The sequence below is a fragment of the Phalangium opilio genome, unplaced genomic scaffold (assembly GCF_054372755.1).
Source record: "Phalangium opilio isolate 3A_F unplaced genomic scaffold, DU_Popi_V2 ptg000002l_1, whole genome shotgun sequence".
Classification (NCBI taxonomy): domain Eukaryota; kingdom Metazoa; phylum Arthropoda; class Arachnida; order Opiliones; family Phalangiidae; genus Phalangium; species Phalangium opilio.
The window spans coordinates 14,899,912-14,924,066 of record NW_028324144.1 but is presented as its reverse complement, the minus strand read 5'-3'; the positions used below and the strand labels follow the sequence as shown (position 1 = coordinate 14,924,066).

Here is a 24,155-nt window from a genome sequence, read left to right as displayed (position 1 = left end):
ATTGCTCCATAGAGATAACATGGGATTTTTTTGAAAAATGACCTTAATTGGGATAGTGTAAAAAGAAAACTATTCATTCGTTACGTTTGGAATGAAAGATAACAGTCCATAGATGTGCCTTCCCTTAGTTTCATTAAGATAAATTAAGTTTAAGTATTGATTTTTATCATTATTAACACATACTTTGACTTACGTTGTTTTGGGTATTGGAATTACGGCGTTTTACCACTGTTAGAGACACGTATTTTAGCCCTAATTTTTTATATTGGACTTACGGCGTTTTACCACTGTTAGAGACACGTATTTTAGCCCTAATTTTTTATATTGGACTTACGGCGTTTTTGTCGTGATTCACGCCGTTAGAGGGATATTAAGCAAGAAAAACATGGCGTTTGAGCTCTTGTAGGTGCTTTGCCGGGGTGCTTGTAGGTGCTTGTGGATACTTGTGGGTGCTTGTGGGTACTTGTAGGTGCTTGTGGATACTTGTGGGTGCTTGTGGGTACTTGTAGGTGCTTGTGGGTACTTGTAGGTGCTTGTGGGTACTTGTAGGTGCTTGTGGGTACTTGTAGGTGCTTGTGGGTACTTGTAGATGCTTGTGGGTACTTGTGGTTGCTTGTGGGTACTTGTAGGTGCTTGTGGGTACTAGTGGGTGCTTGTGGGTACTTGTGGTTGCTTGTGGGTACTTGTGGGTACTTGTGGGTGCTTGTGGGTACTTGTAGGTGCTTGTGGGTACTTGTAGGTGCTTGTGGGTACTTGTGGGTGCTTGTGGGTGCTTGTGGGTACTTGTAGGTGCTTGTGGGTACTAGTGGGTGCTTGTGGGTACTTGTGGGTGCTTGTGGGTACTTGTGGGTACTTGTGGGTGCTTGTGGGTACTTGTAGGTACTTGTAGGTGCTTGTGGGTACTTGTGGGTGCTTGTGGATACTTGTGGGTGTTTGTGGGTGCTTGTAGGTATTTGTGGGTGCTTGTGGGTGCTTGTAGGTATTTGTGGGTACTTGTGGGTGCTTGTAGGTACTTATGGGAACTTGCCCCGGGTGTTTGTCCCGGGTACCTGATGGTGCTTGTATTTACTTATGGGAACTTGCCCCGGGTGTTTGTCCCGGGTACCTGATGGTGCTTGTATTTACTTATGGGTACTTGTGGGTGCTTGTAGGTACTTGTGGGTCCTTGTAGGTACTTGTGGGTGCTTGTAGGTACTTGTGGGTGCTTGTAGGTACTTGTGGGTCCTTGTAGGTACTTGTGGGTCCTTGTAGGTACTTATGGGTACTTGCCCCGGGTGCTTGTCCCGGGTACCTGATGGTGCTTGTATTTACTTATGGGTACTTGTAGGTGCTTGTAGGTACTTGTGGGTGCTTGTGGGTTCTTGTGGGTACTTGTGGGTGCTTGTAGGTACTTGTGGGTGCTTGTGGGTTCTTGTGGGTACTTGTGGGTGCTTGTAGGTACTTGTGGGTGCTTGTAGGTACTTGTGGGTACTTGTAGGTACTTGTGGGTGCTTGTAGGCACTTATGGGTACTTGTAGGTACTTGTGGGTGCTTGTAGGTACTTGTGGATGCTTGTAGGTACTTGTGGGTGCTTGTAGGTACTTATGGGAACTTGCCCCGGGTGCTTGTCCCGGGTACCTGATGGTGCTTGTATTTACTTATGGGTACTTGTGGGTGCTTGTAGGTACTCGTGGGTCCTTGTAGGTACTTGTGGGTGCTTGTAGGTACTTGTGGGTGCTTGTAGGTACTTGTGGGTGCTTGTAGTTACTTATGGGTCCTTGTAGGTACTTATGGGTACTTGCCGCGGGTGCTTGTCCCGGGTACCTGATGGTGCTTGTATTTACTTATGGGTACTTGCCGCGGGTGCTTGTCCCGGGTACCTGATGGTGCTTGTATTTACTTATGGGTACTTGTAGGTGCTTGTAGGTACTTGTGGGTTCTTGTGGGTACTTGTGGGTTCTTGTAGGTACTTGCTCCGGGTGCTTGGAGGTACTTGCTCCGGGTGCTTGGAGGTACTTGCTCCGGGTGCTTGTAGGTACTTGCTCCGGGTGCTTGTAGGTACTTGCTCCGGGTGCTTGTATGTACTTGCTCCGGGTGCTTGTAGGTACTTGCTCCGGGTGCTTGGAGGTACTTGCCCCGGGTGCTTGTAGGTACTTTGCCTCCTCCAAAGGATTAACATTACACTAAATTTTGGAAGCTCGTAACTCTGGTTATATTAGAGATACGGGGATATCCTTTGGTTATGTAATAGTCCTATTTTCCCCTTGCCTCCTTCGTTAACATTTCCTCCATAGGATACTCCATATACGGGAAAAACCTGAAAAACTCAGGGAAATTTGTTTTCCAAAAGCTGTATGAACCTTGTTATGGAACATATGTTATAAACTCATGGTTTTTGTTATATAAAGTTTTACCAAGAAGCGATATCTAGTTTACTAGGGAGAAGGTATAAGGTGCCTAAATATTCGCGCGCCATAGTCCCAGTCCCACTTTCAAAATACAAGGGGGGGACGTAAAAGGAGGCCGGGCTATTTCGCCTCACCTCAGTCGGAAAATACCTAGTTTTCGTCATTCGCGTCGCGTTTACGTTTTAGATGCTCTAAGTTAACTTTCCCTATATTCTGCCCTGAGTTAGCTGCTAGCATCTTCCAACTCCTAGACAACGGGAGAATGTTTTTCTACTATTTTAAAGGGACCTGCCCATTTAGGACTAAGCTTTTTCATAAGCTGACCTGTCGTACTTGATAAAGGATGCGTTTCCATCCATACTAATGTTCCTACCTCAAACTCAAGAGGGTCATGGCGGAGGTCATAGTATTTCTTTTGGTGAGCTTTTGCTAACTTAGAAAATTCATTACTGAAATCTAATTGTTCCTTAAGAACCTTTAAAGCTTTTTTACGACTGGGGTCATCTGGGTCCTGAAGGGGTTCTTCAATTTCTAAATCCCAAGGGAGACGTGGCTCCCACCCTAAATTCAAAAAGAAAGATGATCTGCCCATGGTCTCATGGGGTGCGGAATTTATAGCGAATTGAAGAAGGTCAAGGGATTCATCCCATCTATCATGGTGATTACCTACATAGAATGATATTAGCTCGCCTATTACTCTATTTACTCTTTCGGTGGGATTTCCCTTAGGCGTGTAGGGGGTGGTAAACTTTGGGTTAATTCTAAAAGCTCTGCAAGTTTGCAGCCAAAGTTTCGAAGTAAAATGTACCCCTCTATCACTAAGAATAGCTTTCGGCGCTCCCCACCTAGTAATAATAGACTTGAAAGCCTGCACACAGGTCTTAGCTGTAATAGTTTTAAGTGGTATCATTTCCACGAATTTAGTCATATAATCGACAAAAACTATTAAATATTTAAAGTGGTGTCTACTTTGAGGGAAAGGTCCCATAATATGGAAGTGAAAATTTAGGACGCTTGGTTTGGAAACAGTCACGGTTCTATGCTGTAACTCCGCTGCAAGCTTACTGGTTTGCGTCGTCTACCGCTCTCAGTCTTTCAAAAATCACTTCGAACTGCTAGCACTACTTACCAGGGTGAGCGAGTATTGCAACTTACACCACTGCAACTCCCTCATATTGGGTGACTTTAACTACCCTAAAATAAATTGGGCCTTGCCCGCAACTGAAACCGGTGCTACACCTCAGACACGGATGTTCTTCGATCACCTGGGTGACCTTCACCTTACACAAGTCGTTACGCTGCCCACTAGGCGATCCAGTCAAGACAGTGACTCCCGTGATAGTGTCTTGGATCTAGTTATCTCTTCCGATCCCGACTTGGTGTTTGATGTTTCCCACCTAGCCCCATTAGGTACAAGCGACCATGACACGCTCCTATTCAAGGTTGCATTTCCACCATCGCAGACCATGAAGACAACCCGTGTTCTACGGAATTTCTATATGGGTGACTAAGAGGGTTTTAATAATTACCTTGCCAACATCGATTGGATTAATCTTCTCGGGAATTCCTCTGTCGACGATTGTTGGAACGATTTCGTCGCTGTCATCCAACGTGGTGTTGACATTTTCGTCCCTTTCAAGTTGAGCTGAACCAAAGACGTTGCCCTACCCAGTGCGCTCCCGTAGGTCCTTCGACCTCAAGGCGGCAACGTACAAACGGTATCTGTTCATCAGAAATAGGGGCTGCGGAAACTGCGTCCCTAATACTATTCACAATCTCCTTGTCTATGGGGTCCTTTTCAGATGGAATTGAAAAAGGGATCCTTAAGTTACCCACTAGACACTGAGATGATTCGAAATCTAACTTGACCCTGTTTTCTTCAAGAAAATCTTGTCCCAATATAAAGTCGCTATTGAGGGAAGGAACTATGTAGAATTTAAATCTAAATTGTTTCTCACTTTCGTTTGACTTAAGAGTAAACTCTAATTCGTGAGAACCTTTTGTAAAAGTATAACGGCCGTCGCCCCAAACTACACAATCCAATTGCTCATCTTCAGGTAATTCTGAAGAGTTTCTATATTTACAAATTTTCTGCCACTGATCTAAACTATCTAATTTAGCGTGAACTGTCGCGTGTTCAAAAGTAACGGGAATGGTAACCCTTTTATAAACTGAACCTTTCCTGACGGATTCAATCCTCAGGGGGAACGCGACACGCTTCTTGGTAGGGTAATTTATTGGGCACCGGGAGAGGGACCACGTGGGACCTCTCCCGTCTGGGCTTCCCCCGACTTACTAATCTTTTTTTCTTGACAGTCGGGCGCTAGATGACCTGGTTTTTGACAATTGAAACATGTGATAGTACGTGTAGATGGGTAGGACAAGGCCAATTGACGACCAGGAGATTTTGATCTCTGATTATTATATCTGTTAAAGGATCTTTGACCTCTATTGGAGTTGTTAGCCTTAGCTTTGGCTCTAGAGTCTAAAGGTTGTAAGGGATATTCCCATTGAGGAGAAGTAGGAGGATTACAAGAGCTTTGACAATGCCCGGGGGAACACTGACTATGGGCGGAGCCCTTATTAGCTGGGCAAGAGGACTCAGCTGTAACCTTAGGTTTAGGGGGTGATCTCCTCTTTTCCCTTTTTTCAGCATTCTTTTTCCTAACTTCGATATCCTTTTCAATTGTTTTACAGGAATTTCTTAACTGTTCCATTGTACTAAATTGCAAGAAAAGGAGAGGAGTTCTTAGTTCATCCTTTAAATTGCTCTTAATAATAGGAACTAAATCCTTTTCGGAAAGAGGATGGGTCATCCCTAAATTTAACTTCATAACTTCCCCGAAAAAATCCTCTACCGATTCCTTATCTTTCTGACTCCTATGGGAAATCTCTATTTTAAGCTTAGAGTCAGCTTCTGAGTCTCCAAACTGAGCCTTAAAGTGCGTTTTAAATGTTTTCCAAGCTAAATGAGGATGGGCAGGGTTTGATTTGCAAATATCGTCATACTGACGGATTAAATCCCTGTACCAATACAAGGCATGCCCTCGTAAAAGGAGAGGGAATGCCGCTAACCTGTCTTCATTTGATAGCTTGTGAAATTTAGCATATTCCTCAAAGGTAGCTAAGAATTCAGTGGCATTATCGCTAGACGATCCCATAAAAGCTAACCTTTCCGGCGGTTCAATAGGGACTTTTCCCGTCTGTGGAATAGTACTTCTATTTATTAATAAGGGTAGATCCCTAACTAATTTATCCAAACTCGTAGCTATAGCTTTATTTATTACTACATTCTGAGCTATGGCGTTAGCCTGTGTGGTTGAATTATCAGCCAAGGTTTGGAGTAAGGGTAACATAAAGGATCTTAATTCCTCGTCAGTCATGTCTGGTCCAAATTGAGGGACTTGTCGAGACGGAGACATTTGGGTTCCGGTTGTTTTAACCCTAGGATTAGGTAAAGTGTTAGCAAAACTAACTTTAGGCTTAACGATTTTTGGAGGAACAAGGTAATCAATCCCAGTTTGAGGAGGGAAATCCGAGGGAGTTGAACTTCCCTTGGGGGCAGGAATGCTCTTATGCGGGAATAATTGATAGGGAGAAAATCCCAATACTGAAGATGCTGCAGTCCTCTTTTTCGTATTAGTATCCTCTTCATCCTTCTCTTCCTCAATGCGAAGAATCCGGTTAAACTTCTCCAAGGGATCATCTGTTTCTGGCGGTGCAAGCGTGTCGCCATCGTCCCCCGCAGAGGTAAAGAGATCTTCTTTTGACTGATCTTCCCCTTTATGTAAGGTAGAATCATCCTCCTCATCCTCAGATGTTCGAGGTGACCTCCATTGTTGTTTGTTGTCTGAGTAAGCCATTATTTATTTAATTAAGTTAAGTTTTACAATGATCAAAAACCAAGTTAAGTTCATACAAAATAAACGAGTAAGTTATCTAAATTCAGTACATAATTACAAAGATAATTTTATTTTTAATTTATTAATTAATTTAATTATCTTTAATCATTTACCATCGTGGAAGCCAAGGCTTAACACCACGTGGGGGGGGGCGGATATACCGACAATGGTAAACAATTTTTCTACGGGACTGACCAAGGCTTAAGGCCTATTCATTTCTAGTCGAGTCCCTGTTCGGGCGCCATTTTATGTAACCCTCCGTAGAATTTAACTAAGGGAGAAAGCTCCCGAGGGCCATAAAATGAATAAAGACAACTTACAGTTTAATATCCAAAAATAGAAGAAATAATTCTTCTAACTTTTATTAAAGTAAATAACAAAGGGATAACAATCCCGTAACCAAACTTTGTTAATACTGACTTGCTCCGTCTTAGGAGACTTTAACTTAAAACCGAGCGAACTATTCTCGCCGACCGTCAATAGTACAACTGATTGACAAAACTCTTAATTATTCTATACTACAACTGTGGAAGGGGGAGTGGCTTATAACATGGAGGCTAGATATGCCCGGCCAGAACCAAGGAGTGGAAGCTCCAATGATTCTGGCAGCCATGTTACAATATTTAGTAAAGAATTCATCTTGAATATTTTGGAGAATTGCCACTTGAATATTTAGGAGAATTGCCACTTGAATATTTAGGAGAATTGCCACTTGAATATTTAGGAGAATTGCCACTTGAATATTTAGGAGAATTGCCACTTGAATATTAAGGAGAATTGCCACTTGAATATTTAGGAGAATTGCCACTTGAATATTTAGGAGAATTGCCACTTGAATATTAGGAGAATTCCAACTTGAATATCTAGAATAAAAAATCCATCTTCAATGTTTTCAAAACAATCACCTTTAGTAATTACAGAGTAACAAAAAAAACAACCTTTGTTGCCCATCGAGATATATTATTGCTTTTCAGGCCACCATTTTTAACGAAGGTGGAAAATCGAGCTTCAAAAGACATGAAGTCAGTCTTACGGATATTCGGAACCAGAGATTTAAATGTTATAGATTCGGTTGTAACAGGTAGACTCCGCCATTTTTCAAGATGATGAGGAATTGTAAAAAAAGGTAAAGCTCGCCTACTGTATTTGAGTACCGTCCCTGCAAAATTTCATACCTCTAGGTAAAGCTGTTTGGACTCGGAGTAGATTATCAGTCAAATTGTAACTATAGATGTTAACAAGATCTCATTCACGTAAAGAGAGAACGTTCGAGTCAGTCTAATCCGCTTCCATGAAGTCAGAGTTATCTTTTTTTCTGGGAGGGGCCTAGTTTAAGTCTGTTTAGCAATAGCCCACTCGATCCGCGCTCCCAGACGCTGCGCTACTCGCGCTATAGCTATAGCGAGAGCAGCTTGCGTCGTGACGCGCGTGATCGAGTGGGTATGGTTTAGCGCGCCACCTACTAACCGGAAATTACCGAAAAAAATGTTAAATGGACGCGGCCAGTAGCGACTCGAGAACTCGGCCTAGGCAAGAAGTCGAAAGAAACTATTGACAACAATGTTAAGTATTAGTATACGATTCAGATTAATAACATCGGATCGGCCTTATTAAAAATATATTTTTTATCAATCGGGGTAGAGACAGATAAAAATAACGTGATATTATATTAAAATATGGCTATTTACCTGAAGTTTCAAACGTAAGCCTTGGTTGTTCTGGCACTTTAGGAAAATAATAGTGGCCTTTCCTTCTTATATAATCGAATAACTATTGTCTATTATACTATTTACTATACGGTCTATATTTATATCAACATAACCAGCACTATAAACTGTTGCGCTAATAAACATTTCTCCTAATTCTGGAGTCAGTCTCCCTCACATTGAGATCGAGAACCATGTCGAGAACGAATATTTCGATAAATAATGAATGGATAGTCCACCAGGCGGTGTCAGTGTTTCGATAAAATGGCGGGAAGGTTTTTTTAGGGAGGGGCCTAGGCAGGGCCGGATTAACCACTAGGCAAGTTAGGCAATTGCCTAGGGCCCGGATATCTGAGGGGCCCGTAATCAGCTAGTTTTCAAAAATTGAGAAAATGAAAAACCCAAAAATATATTTCCTCCTCTTTCTCTACCAAAACATAACGTCACTGACACCATGGAAAAGCCAGGTGAGATGTAACGGTAGCCTAATGTTGAAAAACCCGTTACCCAAAAACCTTATGGCAATTTATAAAGAAAGAAAGAAAGACTAAAAGAAACATAAAAATTCAATGGAAATGTATTTTCAGAAGTCGCAATCCTCGGAGAAAGAAACATCATTTTGAATTCGTGTTGTTACGGACCGTCATTAAACACTGGAGTTGCATTGTATGATTCCTTGATAAGCTTTATTGAGGGTGTTCGTCATAATTTTAAATATTTTAAAAAATTGCTCAGCTACAAAATAGATATTTTACAAAAGTAACGAAGAAAGGGAAAAATACGTAAACGGTTCTTTGATGAAGGCGCAGGAAAGAACAAGGCAACCCAAGGGTTGGGCTCGTAATAGTAGCCACATCGTACCGTACTTGACAGGCGTACAGAAAATTTGAGTGAATAGCCCTTGATGCGTTACCTAAACTGTTTTGAAATGATTACTTCATATTTTTACTTCTGTTATAATTATAATAGTGTGACACGAACGGAAAACGTGAGTACCCCCACGATGAGCATCCTTTAACAGTGGTTAAACGAAATACCCGTAAATGCCCATTAAAAGAAGTACAGAAAATGAGAGTGAATAACCCCTCGATGCCCTAACAAAAATAATAACCCTTAATCCTTAATTCAATAAATTTACTTACGTTATAATTGTAATATGCAGGGCCACAAGCTAGTATTTTCTTTTAAAATTCTTCTCGATTAGTGGAGAAATGTATTTTTAGAAGTCGCAATCCTCGGAGAAAGAAACATCATTTTGAATTCGTGTTGTTACTGACCGTCATTAAACACTGGAGTTGCATTGTATGATTCCTTGATAAGCTTTATTGAGGGTGTTCGTCATAATTTTAAATATTTTAAAAAATTGCTCAGCTAAAAAATAGATATTTTACAAAAGTAACGAAGAAAGGGAAAAGTACGTAAACGGTTCTTTGATGAAGGCGCAGGAAAGAACAAGGCAACCCAAGGGTTGGGCTCGTAATAGTAGCCACATCGTACCGTACTTGACAGGCGTACAGAAAATTTGAGTGAATAGCCCTTGATGCGTTACCTAAACTGTTTTAAAATGATTACTTCATATTTTTACTTCTGTTATAATTATAATAGTGTGACACGAACGGAAAACGTGAGTACCCCCACGATGAGCATCCTTTAACAGTGGTTAAACGAAATACCCGTAAATGCCCATTAAAAGAAGTACAGAAAATGAGAGTGAATAACCCCTCGATGCCCTAACAAAAATAATAACCCTTAATCCTTAATTCAATAAATTTACTTACGTTATAATTGTAATATGCAGGGCCACAAGCTAGTATTTTCTTTTAAAATTCTTCTCGATTAGTGGAGAAATGTATTTTTAGAAGTCGCAATCCTCGGAGAAAGAAACATCATTTTGAATTCGTGTTGTTACTGACCGTCATTAAACACTGGAGTTGCATTGTATGATTCCTTGATAAGCTTTATTGAGGGTGTTCGTCATAATTTTAAATATTTTAAAAAATTGCTCAGCTAAAAAATAGATATTTTACAAAAGTAACGAAGAAAGGGAAAAGTACGTAAACGGTTCTTTGATGAAGGCGCAGGAAAGAACAAGGCAACCCAAGGGTTGGGCTCGTAATAGTAGCCACATCGTACCGTACTTGACAGGCGTACAGAAAATTTGAGTGAATAGCCCTTGATGCGTTACCTAAACTGTTTTAAAATGATTACTTCATATTTTTACTTCTGTTATAATTATAATAGTGTGACACGAACGGAAAACGTGAGTACCCCCACGATGAGCATCCTTTAACAGTGGTTAAACGAAATACCCGTAAATGCCCATTAAAAGAAGTACAGAAAATGAGAGTGAATAACCCCTCGATGCCCTAACAAAAATAATAACCCTTAATCCTTAATTCAATAAATTTACTTACGTTATAATTGTAATATGCAGGGCCACAAGCTAGTACTTTCTTTTAAAATTCTTCTCGATTAGTGGAGAAATACACGTAACTTCTAATAATAAGCATCTCCTCAAGACCATTCTAAATATAACATCGGAATATACTTTCTTTTGCTTTTTGAAAATTCCCCTCGATTTCTTTGGATTTTGAAATAGGGAAGCGGGATTGAAAGCGTCAAACCCTTATTGTCGACGGGTGACAGGAATTTTAATGGCAGTATTAAACCTTCCATATTAATTAAGGTAACACCATAATCCTCTATCTCGCTTCAAATATGTCGAGCAATCGTAAAACACAATTCAAAATGCTTAACCTTACTGGTACAATAAAATGCAATGCTTAAAGTTATTTATTATAATCCCCATCCTCTTAAAATACACGAACGTAAAAATTATCTCACAACAATTATCTCCCATTCACTCTCCCTTAAATGACGAACGAAAAATTCTTTACTACCAAACGCGCTACTCTTTCACGTCTACTAGTACTAGTACGAGTACAACAGGGCAGGCCAAACTAAGAGCCTCATCGTAGATGTACATCATACGATGTGGCTAAAAACAATGATAACACACTGAGTGGACGGGACGCTTTCAAAACAAAAGAGTTTTACGTCTTATGTGACAATCTAATGACAAATACTAAAAAACAATCTGAAGTTAACAAGGACACTGATGAAAAGTTCAAACCTATTTTTAACATTAATGCCCCCGATGAATCTTTCTCTGGAGCTTTCCAAGAATTGGCAGAAACGTATTGCAATGATTTAAATTTTGAAAAGCTTGAAAACGAATGGCTACATTTCAAGCATTTCGTGAAGAATGAAGAAAGCAAAAACCCAGAATTCTTTAATCCTTCATTCGTACCAATAATGTCATTTCAACTTTTCCAACTTAGAAATTTATTTTGAGAATTTACTTGTGTTTGCAATGCAAGTGGCGAAAGATACTTTTCAGCTTTAAAAAGAGTGAAAAACTACTTATTAAGTAGTATCTTTCGCCACTTGAATTGCAAACACAAGTAAATTCTCAAAATAAATTTCTAAGTTGGAAAAGTTGAAATGACATTATTGGTACGAATGAAGGATTAAAGAATTCTGGGTTTTTGCTTTCTTCATTCTTCACGAAATGCTTGAAATGTAGCCATTCGTTTTCAAGCTTTTCAAAATTTAAATCATTGCAATACGTTTCTGCCAATTCTTGGAAAGCTCCAGAGAAAGATTCATCGGGGGCATTAATGTTAAAAATATGTTTGAACTTTTCATCAGTGTCCTTGTTAACTTCAGATTGTTTTTTAGTATTTGTCATTAGATTGTCACATAAGACGTAAAACTCTTTTGTTTTGAAAGCGTCCCGTCCACTCAGTGTGTTATCATCGTTTTTAGCCACATCGTATGATGTACATCTACGATGAGGCTCTTAGTTTGGCCTGCCCTGTTGTACTCGTACTAGTACTAGTAGACGTGAAAGAGTAGCGCGTTTGGTAGTAAAGAATTTTTCGTTCGTCATTTAAGGGAGAGTGAATGGGAGAGAATTGTGGTGAGATAATTTTTACGTTCGTGTATTTTAAGAGGATGGGGATTATAATAAATAACTTTAAGCATTGCATTTTATTGTACCAGTAAGGTTAAGCATTTTGAATTGTGTTTTACGATTGCTCGACATATTTGAAGCGAGATAGAGGATTATGGTGTTACCTTAATTAATATGGAAGGTTTAATACTGCCATTAAAATTCCTGTCACCCGTCGACAATAAGGGTTTGACGCTTTCAATCCCGCTTCCCTATTTCAAAATCCAAAGAAATCGAGGGGAATTTTCAAAAAGCAAAAGAAAGTATATTCCGATGTTATATTTAGAATGGTCTTGAGGAGATGCTTATTATTAGAAGTTACGTGTATTTCTCCACTAATCGAGAAGAATTTTAAAAGAAAGTACTAGCTTGTGGCCCTGCATATTACAATTATAACGTAAGTAAATTTATTGAATTAAGGATTAAGGGTTATTATTTTTGTTAGGGCATCGAGGGGTTATTCACTCTCATTTTCTGTACTTCTTTTAATGGGCATTTACGGGTATTTCGTTTAACCACTGTTAAAGGATGCTCATCGTGGGGGTACTCACGTTTTCCGTTCGTGTCACACTATTATAATTATAACAGAAGTAAAAATATGAAGTAATCATTTTAAAACAGTTTAGGTAACGCATCAAGGGCTATTCACTCAAATTTTCTGTACGCCTGTCAAGTACGGTACGATGTGGCTACTATTACGAGCCCAACCCTTGGGTTGCCTTGTTCTTTCCTGCGCCTTCATCAAAGAACCGTTTACGTACTTTTCCCTTTCTTCGTTACTTTTGTAAAATATCTATTTTTTAGCTGAGCAATTTTTTAAAATATTTAAAATTATGACGAACACCCTCAATAAAGCTTATCAAGGAATCATACAATGCAACTCCAGTGTTTAATGACGGTCAGTAACAACACGAATTCAAAATGATGTTTCTTTCTCCGAGGATTGCGACTTCTAAAAATACATTTCTCCACTAATCGAGAAGAATTTTAAAAGAAAGTACTAGCTTGTGGCCCTGCATATTACAATTATAACGTAAGTAAATTTATTGAATTAAGGATTAAGGGTTATTATTTTTGTTAGGGCATCGAGGGGTTATTCACTCTCATTTTCTGTACTTCTTTTAATGGGCATTTACGGGTATTTCGTTTAACCACTGTTAAAGGATGCTCATCGTGGGGGTACTCACGTTTTCCGTTCGTGTCACACTATTATAATTATAACAGAAGTAAAAATATGAAGTAATCATTTCAAAACAGTTTAGGTAACGCATCAAGGGCTATTCACTCAAATTTTCTGTACGCCTGTCAAGTACGGTACGATGTGGCTACTATTACGAGCCCAACCCATGGGTTGCCTCGTTCTTTCCTGCGCCTTCATCAAAGAACCGTTTACGTATTTTTCCCTTTCTTCGTTACTTTTGTAAAATATCTATTTTGTAGCTGAGCAATTTTTTAAAATATTTAAAATTATGACGAACACCCTCAATAAAGCTTATCAAGGAATCATACAATGCAACTCCAGTGTTTAATGACGGTCCGTAACAACACGAATTCAAAATGATGTTTCTTTCTCCGAGGATTGCGACTTCTGAAAATACATTTCCATTGAATTTTTATGTTTCTTTTAGTCTTTCTTTCTTTCTTTATAAATTGCCATAAGGTTTTTGGGTAACGGGTTTTTCAACATTAGGCTACCGTTACATCTCACCTGGCTTTTCCATGGTGTCAGTGACGTTATGTTTTGGTAGAGAAAGAGGAGGAAATATATTTTTGGGTTTTTCATTTTCTCAATTTTTGAAAACTAGCTGATTACGGGCCCCTCAGATATCCGGGCCCTAGGCAATTGCCTAACTTGCCTAGTGGTTAATCCGGCCCTGGTTTGATTATCAAATATTCAGGTGAAATACCATTTTTCCATATTCTACTCTATGCAGAGCCTCGGTGGTTCAATGGTAGGATTCTCGCCTGCCACGCGGGAGATCCGGGTTCGATTACCGGCCGATGGATGTTTTGGTCGTCATTTAATGCATAACGATATTGTGTTTACGAAAATTATGTAAAATGATAATTGTTAAATTGATAAATCCTTCTAAAAATATTATTTGAGATAATAATTCAAAGAAATGTTTGGTTTGATTATCAAATATGCAGGTGAAATACCATTTTTTCCATATTGTACTCTTTTGCAGAGCCTCGGTGGTTCAATGGTAGAATTCTCGCCTGCCACGCGGGAGATCCGGGTTCGATTCCCGGCCGATGCATGTTTTGGTCGTCATTTAATGCATAACGATATTATGTTTAGGAAAATTATGTAAAATGATAATTGTTAAATTGATAAATCCTTCTAAAAATATTATATGAGATAACAATTCAATGAAATGTTTGGTTTGATTATCAAATATTCAGGTGAAATACCATTTTTCCATATTCTACTCTATGCAGAGCCTCGGTGGTTCAGTGGTAGAATTCTCGCCTGCCACTCGGGAGATCCGGGTTCGATTACCGGCCGATGGATGTTTTGGTCGTCATTTAATCCATACCGATATTGTGTTTACGAAAATTATGTAAAATGATAATTGTTAAATTGATAAATCCTTCTAAAAATATTATTTGAGATAATAATTCAAAGAAATGTTTGGTTTGATTATCAAATATTCAGGTGAAATACCATTTTTCCATATTCTACTCTATGCAGAGCCTCGGTGGTTCAATGGTAGAATTCTCGCCTGCCACGCGGGAGATCCGGTTCGATTACCGGCCGATGGATGTTTTGGTCGTCATTTAATGCATAACGATATTGTGTTTACGAAAATTATGTAAAATGATAATTGTTAAATTGATAAATCCTTCTAAAAATATTATTTGAGATAATAATTCAAAGAAATGTTTGGTTTCATTATCAAATATGCAGGTGAAATACCATTTTTTCCATATTGTACTCTTTTGCAGAGCCTCGGTGGTTCAATGGTAGAATTCTCGCCTGCCACGCGGGAGATCCGGTTTCGATTCCCGGCCGATGCATTTTTTGGTCGTCATTAATGCATAACGATATTGTGTTTACGAAAATTACGTAAAATGATAATTGTTAAATTGATAAATCCTTCTAAAAATATTATTTGAGATAATAATTCAAAGTAATGTTTGGCTTGATTATCAAATATTCAGGTGAAATACCATTTTTCCATATTCTACTCTATGCAGAGCGTGGTGGTTCAATGGTAGGATTCTCGCCTGCCACGCGGTAGATCCGGATTCGATTACCGGCCGATGGATGTTTTGGTCGTCATTTAATGCATAACGATATTGTGTTTACGAAAATTATGTAAAATGATAATTGTTAAATTGATAAATCCTTCTAAAAATATTATTTGAGATAATAATTCAAAGAAATGTTTGGTTTGATTATCAAATATGCAGGTGAAATACCATTTTTTCCATATTGTACTCTTTTGCAGAGCCTCGGTGGTTCAATGGTAGAATTCTCGCCTGCCACGCGGGAGATCCGGTTTCGATTCCCGGCCGATGCATTTTTTGGTCGTCATAAATGCATAACGATATTGTGTTTACGAAAACTATGTAAAATGATAATTGTTAAATAGATAAATCCTTCTAAAAATATTATTTGAGATAATAATTCAAAGAAATGTTTGGTTTGATTATCAAATATTCAGGTGAAATACCATTTTTCCATATTCTACTCTTTGCAGAGCCTCGGTGGTTCAATGGTAGAATTCTTGCCTGCCACTCGGGAGATCCTGGTTCGATTCCCGGCCGATGCATGTTTTGGTCGTCATTTAATGCATAACGATATTGTGTTTACGAAAATTATGTAAAATGATAATTGTTAAATTGATAAATCCTTCTAAAAATATTATTTGAGATAATAATTCAAAGAAATGTTTGGTTTGATTAACAAATATTCACGTGAAATACCATTTTTTCCATATTGCATTCTTTGCAGAGCCTCGGTGGTTCAATGGTAGAATTCTCGCCGCCACGCGAAAGATCCGGTTTCGATTCCCGGCCGATGCATTTTTTGGTCGTCATAAATGCATAACGATATTGTGTTTACGAAAACTATGTAAAATGATAATTGTTAAATAGATAAATCCTTCTAAAAATATTATTTGAGATAATAATTCAAAGAAATGTTTGGTTTGATTATCAAATATTCAGGTGAAACACCATTTTTCCATATTCTACTCTTTCCAGAGCCTCGGTGGTTCAATGTTAGAATTCTCGCCTGCCATTCGGGAGATCCGGGTTCGATTCCCGGCCGATGCATGTTTTGGTCGTCATTTAATGCATAACGATATTGTGTTTATGAAAATTATGTAAAATGATAATTGTTAAATTGATAAATCCTTCTAAAAAATTATTAATGATAATAATTCAAAGAAATGTTTGGTTTGATTATCAAATATTCACGTGAAATACCATTTTTCCATATTCTACTCTTAGCAGATCCTCGGTGGTTCAATGGTACAATTCTCGTATGCAACGTGGGACATCCGGGTTCGATTCCCGGCCGATGAATGTTTTGGTCGTCATTTACTGCATAACGATATTGTGTTTACGAAAATTATGTAAAATGATAATTGTTAAATTGATAAATCCTTCTAAAAATATTATTTGAGATAATAATTCAAAGAAATGTTTGGTTTGATTATCAAATATTCAGTTGAAATACCATTTTTCCATATTCTACTCTTTGCAGAGCCTCTGTGGTTCAATAGTAGAATTCTTGCCAGCCACGCGGGAGATCCGGGTTCGATTCCCGGCCGATGCATGTTTTGGTCGTCATTTAATGCATAACGATATTGTGTTTACGAAAATTATGTAAAATGATAATTGTTAAATTGATAAATCCTTCTAAAAATATTATTTGAGATAATAATTCAAAGAAATGATTGGTTTGATTATCAAATATTCAGGTGAAATACCATTTTTTCCATATTGTACTCTTTTGCAGAGCCTCGGTGGTTCAATGGTAGAATTCTCGCCTGCCACGCGGGAGATCCGGTTTCGATTCCCGGCCGATGCATTTTTTGGTCGTCATAAATGCATAACGATATTGTGTTTACGAAAACTATGTAAAATGATAATTGTTAAATAGATAAATCCTTCTAAAAATATTATTTGAGATAATAATTCAAAGAAATGTTTGGTTTGATTATCAAATATTCAGGTGAAATACCATTTTTCCATATTCTACTCTTTGCAGAGCCTCGGTGGTTCAATGGTAGAATTCTTGCCTGCCACTCGGGAGATCCTGGTTCGATTCCCGGCCGATGCATGTTTTGGTCGTCATTTAATGCATAACGATATTGTGTTTACGAAAATTATGTAAAATGATAATTGTTAAATTGATAAATCCTTCTAAAAATATTATTTGAGATAATAATTCAAAGAAATGTTTGGTTTGATTAACAAATATTCACGTGAAATACCATTTTTTCCATATTGCATTCTTTGCAGAGCCTCGGTGGTTCAATGGTAGAATTCTCGCCTGCCACGCGAAAGATCCGGTTTCGATTCCCGGCCGATGCATTTTTTGGTCGTCATTTAATGCATAACGATATTGTGTTTATGAAAATTATGTAAAATGATAATTGTTAAATTGATAAATCCTTCTAAAAAAATTATTAATGATAATAATTCAAAGAAATGTTTGGTTTGATTATCAAATATTCACGTGAAATACCATTTTTCCATATTCTACTCTTAGCAGATCCTCGGTGGTTCAATGGTACAATTCTCGTATGCAACGTGGGACATCCGGGTTCGATTCCCGGCCGATGAATGTTTTGGTCGTCATTTACTGCATAACGATATTGTGTTTACGAAAATTATGTAAAATGATAATTGTTAAATTGATAAATCCTTCTAAAAATATTATTTGAGATAATAATTCAAAGAAATGTTTGGTTTGATTATCAAATATTCAGGTGAAATACCATTTTTCCATATTCTACTCTTTGCAGAGCCTCTGTGGTTCAATAGTACAATTCTTGCCAGCCACGCGGGAGATCCGGGTTCGATTCCCGGCCGATGCATGTTTTGGTCGTCATTTAATGCATAACGATATTGTGTTTACGAAAATTATGTAAAATGATAATTGTTAAATTGATAAATCCTTCTAAAAATATTATTTGAGATAATAATTCAAAGAAATGATTGGTTTGATTATCAAATATTCAGGTGAAATACCATTTTTTCCATATTGTACTCTTTTGCAGAGCCTCGGTGGTTCAATGGTAGAATTCTCGCCTGCCACGCGGGAGATCCGGTTTCGATTCCCGGCCGATGCATTTTTTGGTCGTCATAAATGCATAACGATATTGTGTTTACGAAAACTATGTAAAATGATAATTGTTAAATAGATAAATCCTTCTAAAAATATTATTTGAGATAATAATTCAAAGAAATGTTTGGTTTGATTATCAAATATTCAGGTGAAATACCATTTTTCCATATTCTACTCTTTGCAGAGCCTCGGTGGTTCAATGGTAGAATTCTTGCCTGCCACTCGGGAGATCCTGGTTCGATTCCCGGCCGATGCATGTTTTGGTCGTCATTTAATGCATAACGATATTGTGTTTACGAAAATTATGTAAAATGATAATTGTTAAATTGATAAATCCTTCTAAAAATATTATTTGAGATAATAATTCAAAGAAATGTTTGGTTTGATTAACAAATATTCACGTGAAATACCATTTTTTCCATATTGCATTCTTTGCAGAGCCTCGGTGGTTCAATGGTAGAATTCTCGCCTGCCACGCGAAAGATCCGGTTTCGATTCCCGGCCGATGCATTTTTTGGTCGTCATAAATGCATAACGATATTGTGTTTACGAAAATTATGTAAAATGATAATTGTTAAATTGATAAATCCTTCTAAAAAAATTATTAATGATAATAATTCAAAGAAATGTTTGGTTTGATTATCAAATATTCACGTGAAATACCATTTTTCCATATTCTACTCTTAGCAGATCCTCGGTGGTTCAATGGTACAATTCTCGTATGCAACGTGGGACATCCGGGTTCGATTCCCGGCCGATGAATGTTTTGGTCGTCATTTACTGCATAACGATATTGTGGTTACGAAAATTATGTAAAATGATAATTGTTAAATTGATAAATCCTTCTAAAAATATTATTTGAGATAATAATTCAAAGAAATGTTTGGTTTGATTATCAAATATTCAGGTGAAATACCATTTTTCCATATTCTACTCTTTGCAGAGCCTCTGTGGTTCAATAGTAGAATTCTTGCCAGCCACGCGGGAGATCCGGGTTCGATTCCCGGCCGATGCATGTTTTGGTCGTCATTTAATGCATAACGATATTGTGTTTACGAAAATTATGTAAAATGATAATTGTTAAATTGATAAATCCTTCTAAAAATATTATTTGAGATAATAATTCAAAGAAATGATTGGTTTGATTATCAAATATTCAGGTGAAATACCATTTTTTCCATATTGTACTCTTTTGCAGAGCCTCGGTGGTTCAATGGTAGAATTCTCGCCTGCCACGCGGGAGATCCGGTTTCGATTCCCGGCCGATGCATTTTTTGGTCGTCATTAATGCATAACGATATTGTGTTTACGAAAATTATGTAAAATGATAATTGTTAAATTGATAAATCCTTCTAAAAATATTATTTGAGATAATAATTCAAAGAAATGTTTGGTTTGATTAACAAATATTCACGTGAAATACCATTTTTTCCATATTGCATTCTTTGCAGAGCCTCGGTGGTTCAATGGTAGAATTCTCGCCTGCCACGCGAAAGATCCGGTTTCGATTCCCGGCCGATGCATTTTTAGGTCGTCATAAATGCATAACGATATTGTGTTTACGAAAACTATGTAAAATGATAATTTTTAAATAGATAAATCCTTCTAAAAATATTATTTGAGATAATAATTCAAAGAAATGTTTGGTTTGATTATCAAATATTCAGGTGAAATACCATTTTTCCATATTCTACTCTTTGCAGAGCCTCGGTGGTTCAATGTTAGAATTCTCGCCTGCCATTCGGGAGATCCGGGTTCGATTCCCGGCCGATGCATGTTTTGGTCGTCATTTAATGCATAACGATATTGTGTTTATGAAAATTATGTAAAATGATAATTGTTAAATTGATAAATCCTTGTAAAAATATTATTTGAGATAATAATTCAAAGAAATGTTTGGTTTGATTATCAAATATTCACGTGAAATACCATTTTTCCATATTCTACTCTTAGCAGATCCTCGGTGGTTCAATGGTACAATTCTCGTATGCCACGTGGGACATCCGGGTTCGATTCCCGGCCGATGAATGTTTTGGTCGTCATTTACTGCATAACGATATTGTGTTTACGAAAATTATGTAAAATGATAATTGTTAAATTGATAAATCCTTCTAAAATTATTATTTTAGATAATAATTCAAAGAAATGTTTGGTTTGATTATCAAATATTCAGGTGAAATACCATTTTTCCATATTCCACTCTTTGCAGAGCCTCTGTGGTTCAATAGTAGAATTCTTGCCAGCCACGCGGGAGATCCGGGTTCGATTCCCGGCCGATGCATGTTTTGGTCGTCATTTAATGCATAACGATATTGTGTTTACGAAAATTATGTAAAATGATAATTGTTAAATTGATAAATCCTTCTAAAAATATTATTTGAGATAATAATTCAAAGAAATTTTTGGTTTGATTATCAAATATTCACGTGAAATACCATTTTTCCATATTCTACTCTTAGCAGATCCTCGGTGGTTCAATGGTACAATTCTCGTATGCCACGTGGGACATCCGGGTTCGATTCCCGGCCGATGAATGTTTTGGTCGTCATTTACTGCATAACGATATTGTGTTTACGAAAATTATGTAAAATGATAATTGTTAAATTGATAAATCCTTCTAAAATTATTATTTTAGATAATAATTCAAAGAAATGTTTGGTTTGATTATCAAATATTCAGGTGAAATACCATTTTTCCATATTCTACTCTTTACAGAGCCTCTGTGGTTCAATAGTAGAATTCTTGCCAGCCACGCGGGAGATCCGGGTTCGATTCCCGGCCGATGCATGTTTTGGTCGTCATTTTAATGCATAACGATATTGTGTTTACGAAAATTATGTAAAATGATAATTGTTAAATTGATAAATCCTTCTAAAAATATTATTTGAGATAATAATTCAAAGAAATGATTGGTTTGATTATCAAATATTCAGGTGAAATACCATTTTTTCCATATTGTACTCTTTTGCAGAGCCTCGGTGGTTCAATGGTAGAATTCTCGCCTGCCACGCGGGAGATCCGGTTTCGATTCCCGGCCGATGCATTTTTTGGTCGTCATTAATGCATAACGATATTGTGTTTATGAAAATTATGTAAAATGATAATTGTTAAATTGATAAATCCTTCTAAAAATATTATTTGAGATAATAATTCAAAGAAATGTTTGGTTTGATTATCAAATATTCACGTGAAATACCATTTTTTCCATATTGTATTCTTTGCAGAGCCTCGGTGGTTCAATGGTAGAATTCTCGCCTGCCACGCGGGAGATCCGGGTTCGATTCCCGGCCGTTGCATGCTTTGGTCGTCATTTAAAGCATAACGATATTGTGTTTACGAAAATTATGTAAAATGATAATTGTTAAATTCATAAATCCTTCTAAAAATATTATTTGAGATAATAATTCAAAGAATTGTTTGGTTTGATTATCAAATATTCAGGTGAAATACCATTTTTCCATATTTTTCTCTTTGCAGAGCCTCGGTGGTTCAATGGTAGAATTCTCGCCTGCCACGCGGGAGATCCGGTTTCGATTCCCGGCCGATGCATTTTTTGGTCGTCATTAATGCATAACGATATTGTGTTTACGAAAATTATGTAAAATGATAATTGTTAAATTGATAAATCCTTCTAAAAATATTATTTGAGATAATAATTCAAAGAAATGTTTGGTTTGATTATCAAATATTCACGTGAAATACCATTTTTTCCATATTGTATTCTTTGCAGAGCCTCGGTGGTTCAATGGTAGAATTCTCGCCTGCCACGCGGGAGATCCGGGTTCGATTCCCGGCCGTTGCATGCTTTGGTCGTCATTTAATGCATAACGATATTGTGTTTACGAAAATTATGTAAAATGATAATTGTTAAATTCATAAATCCTTCTAAAAATATTATTTGAGATAATAATTCAAAGAATTGTTTGGTTTGATTATCAAATATTCAGGTGAAATACCATTTTTCCATATTCTTCTCTTTGCAGAGCCTCGGTGGTTCAATGGTAGAATTCTCGCCTGCCACGCGGGAGAACCGGGTTTGATTCCCGGGCGATGCATTTTTTGGCCGTCATTAATGTTTAACGATATTATGTTTACGAAAATTATGTAAAATGATAATTGTTTAATTGATAAATCCTTCTAAAAATATTATTTGAGATAATAATTCAAAGAAATGTTTGGTTTGATTATCAAATATTCAGGTGAAATACCATTTTTCCATATTCTACTCTTTGCAGAGCCTCGGTGGTTCAATGTTAGAATTCTCGCCTGCCATTCGGGAGATCTGGGTTCGATTCCCGGCCGATGCATGTTTTGGTCGTCATTTAATGCATAACGATATTGTGTTTATGAAAATTATGTAAAATGATAATTGTTAAATTGATAAATCCTTCTAAAAATATTATTTGAGATAATAATTCAAAGAAATGTTTGGTTTGATTATCAAATATTCACGTGAAATACCATTTTTCCATATTCTACTCTTAGCAGATCCTCGGTGGTTCAATGGTACAATTCTCGTATGCCACGTGGGACATCCGGGTTCGATTCCCGGCCGATGAATGTTTTGGTCGTCATTTACTGCATAACGATATTGTGTTTACGAAAATTATGTAAAATGATAATTGTTAAATTGATAAATCCTTCTAAAATTATTATTTTAGATAATAATTCAAAGAAATGTTTGGTTTGATTATCAAATATTCAGGTGAAATACCATTTTTCCATATTCTACTCTTTGCAGAGCCTCTGTGGTTCAATAGTAGAATTCTTGCCAGCCACGCGGGAGATCCGGGTTTATTCCCGGCCGATGCATGTTTTGGTCGTCATTTAATGCATAACGATATTGTGTTTACGAAAATTATGTAAAATGATAATTGTTAAATTGATAAATCCTTCTAAAAATATTATTTGAGATAATAATTCAAAGAAATGATTGGTTTGATTATCAAATATTCAGGTGAAATACCATTTTTTCCATATTGTACTCTTTTGCAGAGCCTCGGTGGTTCAATGGTAGAATTCTCGCCTGCCACGCTGGAGATCCGGTTTCGATTCCCGGCCGATGCATTTTTTGGTCGTCATTAATGCATAACGATATTGTGTTTACGAAAATTATGTAAAATGATAATTGTTAAATTGATAAATCCTTCTAAAAATATTATTTGAGATAATAATTCAAAGAAATGTTTGGTTTGATTATCAAATATTCACGTGAAATACCATTTTTTCCATATTGTATTCTTTGCAGAGCCTCGGTGGTTCAATGGTAGAATTCTCGCCTGCCACGCGGGAGATCCGGGTTCGATTCCCGGCCGTTGCATTTTTTGGTCGTCATTAATGCATAACGATATTGTGTTTACGAAAATTATGTAAAATGATAATTGTTAAATTCATAAATCCTTCTAAAAATATTATTTGAGATAATAATTCAAAGCATTGTTTGGTTTGATTATCAAATATTCAGGTGAAATACCATTTTTCCATATTCTTCTCTTTGCAGAGCCTCGGTGGTTCAATGGTAGAATTCTCGCCTGCCACGCGGGAGAACCGGGTTTGATTCCCGGGCGATGCATTTTTTGGTCGTCATTAATGTTTAACGATATTATGTTTACGAAAATTATGTAAAATGATAATTGTTTAATTGATAAATCCTTCTAAAAATATTATTTGAGATAATAATTCAAAGAAATGTTTGGTTTGATTATCAAATATGCAGGTGAAATACCATTTTTTCCATATTATACTTTTTTGCAGAGCCTCGGTGGTTCAATGGTAGAATTCTCGCCTGCCACGCGGGAGATCCGGTTTCGATTCCCGGCCGATGCATTTTTTGGTCGT

At 37.2% G+C, this 24,155-nt stretch overlaps 15 non-coding genes across 15 annotated transcripts; all 15 read left to right on the top strand.

Annotated features, from left to right (window-relative positions):
• The first annotated feature begins 14,200 nt into the window (after positions 1-14,200).
• TRNAG-GCC (transfer RNA glycine (anticodon GCC)) lies at positions 14,201-14,271 on the top strand. Its single transcript has one exon. It is a non-coding gene; the product is annotated as a tRNA-Gly (tRNA).
• A 689-nt stretch (positions 14,272-14,960) lies between these two features.
• Positions 14,961-15,031, top strand: TRNAG-GCC (transfer RNA glycine (anticodon GCC)). The gene has a single exon. It is a non-coding gene; the product is annotated as a tRNA-Gly (tRNA).
• A 435-nt stretch (positions 15,032-15,466) lies between these two features.
• TRNAG-GCC (transfer RNA glycine (anticodon GCC)) lies at positions 15,467-15,537 on the top strand. Its single transcript has one exon. It is a non-coding gene; the product is annotated as a tRNA-Gly (tRNA).
• A 1,446-nt stretch (positions 15,538-16,983) lies between these two features.
• TRNAG-GCC (transfer RNA glycine (anticodon GCC)) lies at positions 16,984-17,054 on the top strand. Its single transcript has one exon. It is a non-coding gene; the product is annotated as a tRNA-Gly (tRNA).
• Positions 17,055-17,489: 435 nt separating this feature from the next.
• TRNAG-GCC (transfer RNA glycine (anticodon GCC)) lies at positions 17,490-17,560 on the top strand. Its single transcript has one exon. It is a non-coding gene; the product is annotated as a tRNA-Gly (tRNA).
• Positions 17,561-18,250: 690 nt separating this feature from the next.
• TRNAG-GCC (transfer RNA glycine (anticodon GCC)) lies at positions 18,251-18,321 on the top strand. The gene has a single exon. It is a non-coding gene; the product is annotated as a tRNA-Gly (tRNA).
• Positions 18,322-18,756: 435 nt separating this feature from the next.
• Positions 18,757-18,827, top strand: TRNAG-GCC (transfer RNA glycine (anticodon GCC)). Its single transcript has one exon. It is a non-coding gene; the product is annotated as a tRNA-Gly (tRNA).
• A 689-nt stretch (positions 18,828-19,516) lies between these two features.
• On the top strand, positions 19,517-19,587 carry TRNAG-GCC (transfer RNA glycine (anticodon GCC)). Its single transcript has one exon. It is a non-coding gene; the product is annotated as a tRNA-Gly (tRNA).
• Positions 19,588-19,769: 182 nt separating this feature from the next.
• TRNAG-GCC (transfer RNA glycine (anticodon GCC)) lies at positions 19,770-19,840 on the top strand. The gene has a single exon. It is a non-coding gene; the product is annotated as a tRNA-Gly (tRNA).
• Positions 19,841-21,289: 1,449 nt separating this feature from the next.
• TRNAG-GCC (transfer RNA glycine (anticodon GCC)) lies at positions 21,290-21,360 on the top strand. Its single transcript has one exon. It is a non-coding gene; the product is annotated as a tRNA-Gly (tRNA).
• Positions 21,361-21,537: 177 nt separating this feature from the next.
• Positions 21,538-21,613, top strand: TRNAG-GCC (transfer RNA glycine (anticodon GCC)). Its single transcript has one exon. It is a non-coding gene; the product is annotated as a tRNA-Gly (tRNA).
• A 182-nt stretch (positions 21,614-21,795) lies between these two features.
• On the top strand, positions 21,796-21,866 carry TRNAG-GCC (transfer RNA glycine (anticodon GCC)). Its single transcript has one exon. It is a non-coding gene; the product is annotated as a tRNA-Gly (tRNA).
• Positions 21,867-22,043: 177 nt separating this feature from the next.
• Positions 22,044-22,119, top strand: TRNAG-GCC (transfer RNA glycine (anticodon GCC)). Its single transcript has one exon. It is a non-coding gene; the product is annotated as a tRNA-Gly (tRNA).
• Positions 22,120-23,561: 1,442 nt separating this feature from the next.
• On the top strand, positions 23,562-23,637 carry TRNAG-GCC (transfer RNA glycine (anticodon GCC)). The gene has a single exon. It is a non-coding gene; the product is annotated as a tRNA-Gly (tRNA).
• A 435-nt stretch (positions 23,638-24,072) lies between these two features.
• Positions 24,073-24,143, top strand: TRNAG-GCC (transfer RNA glycine (anticodon GCC)). Its single transcript has one exon. It is a non-coding gene; the product is annotated as a tRNA-Gly (tRNA).
• Positions 24,144-24,155: the final 12 nt, after the last annotated feature.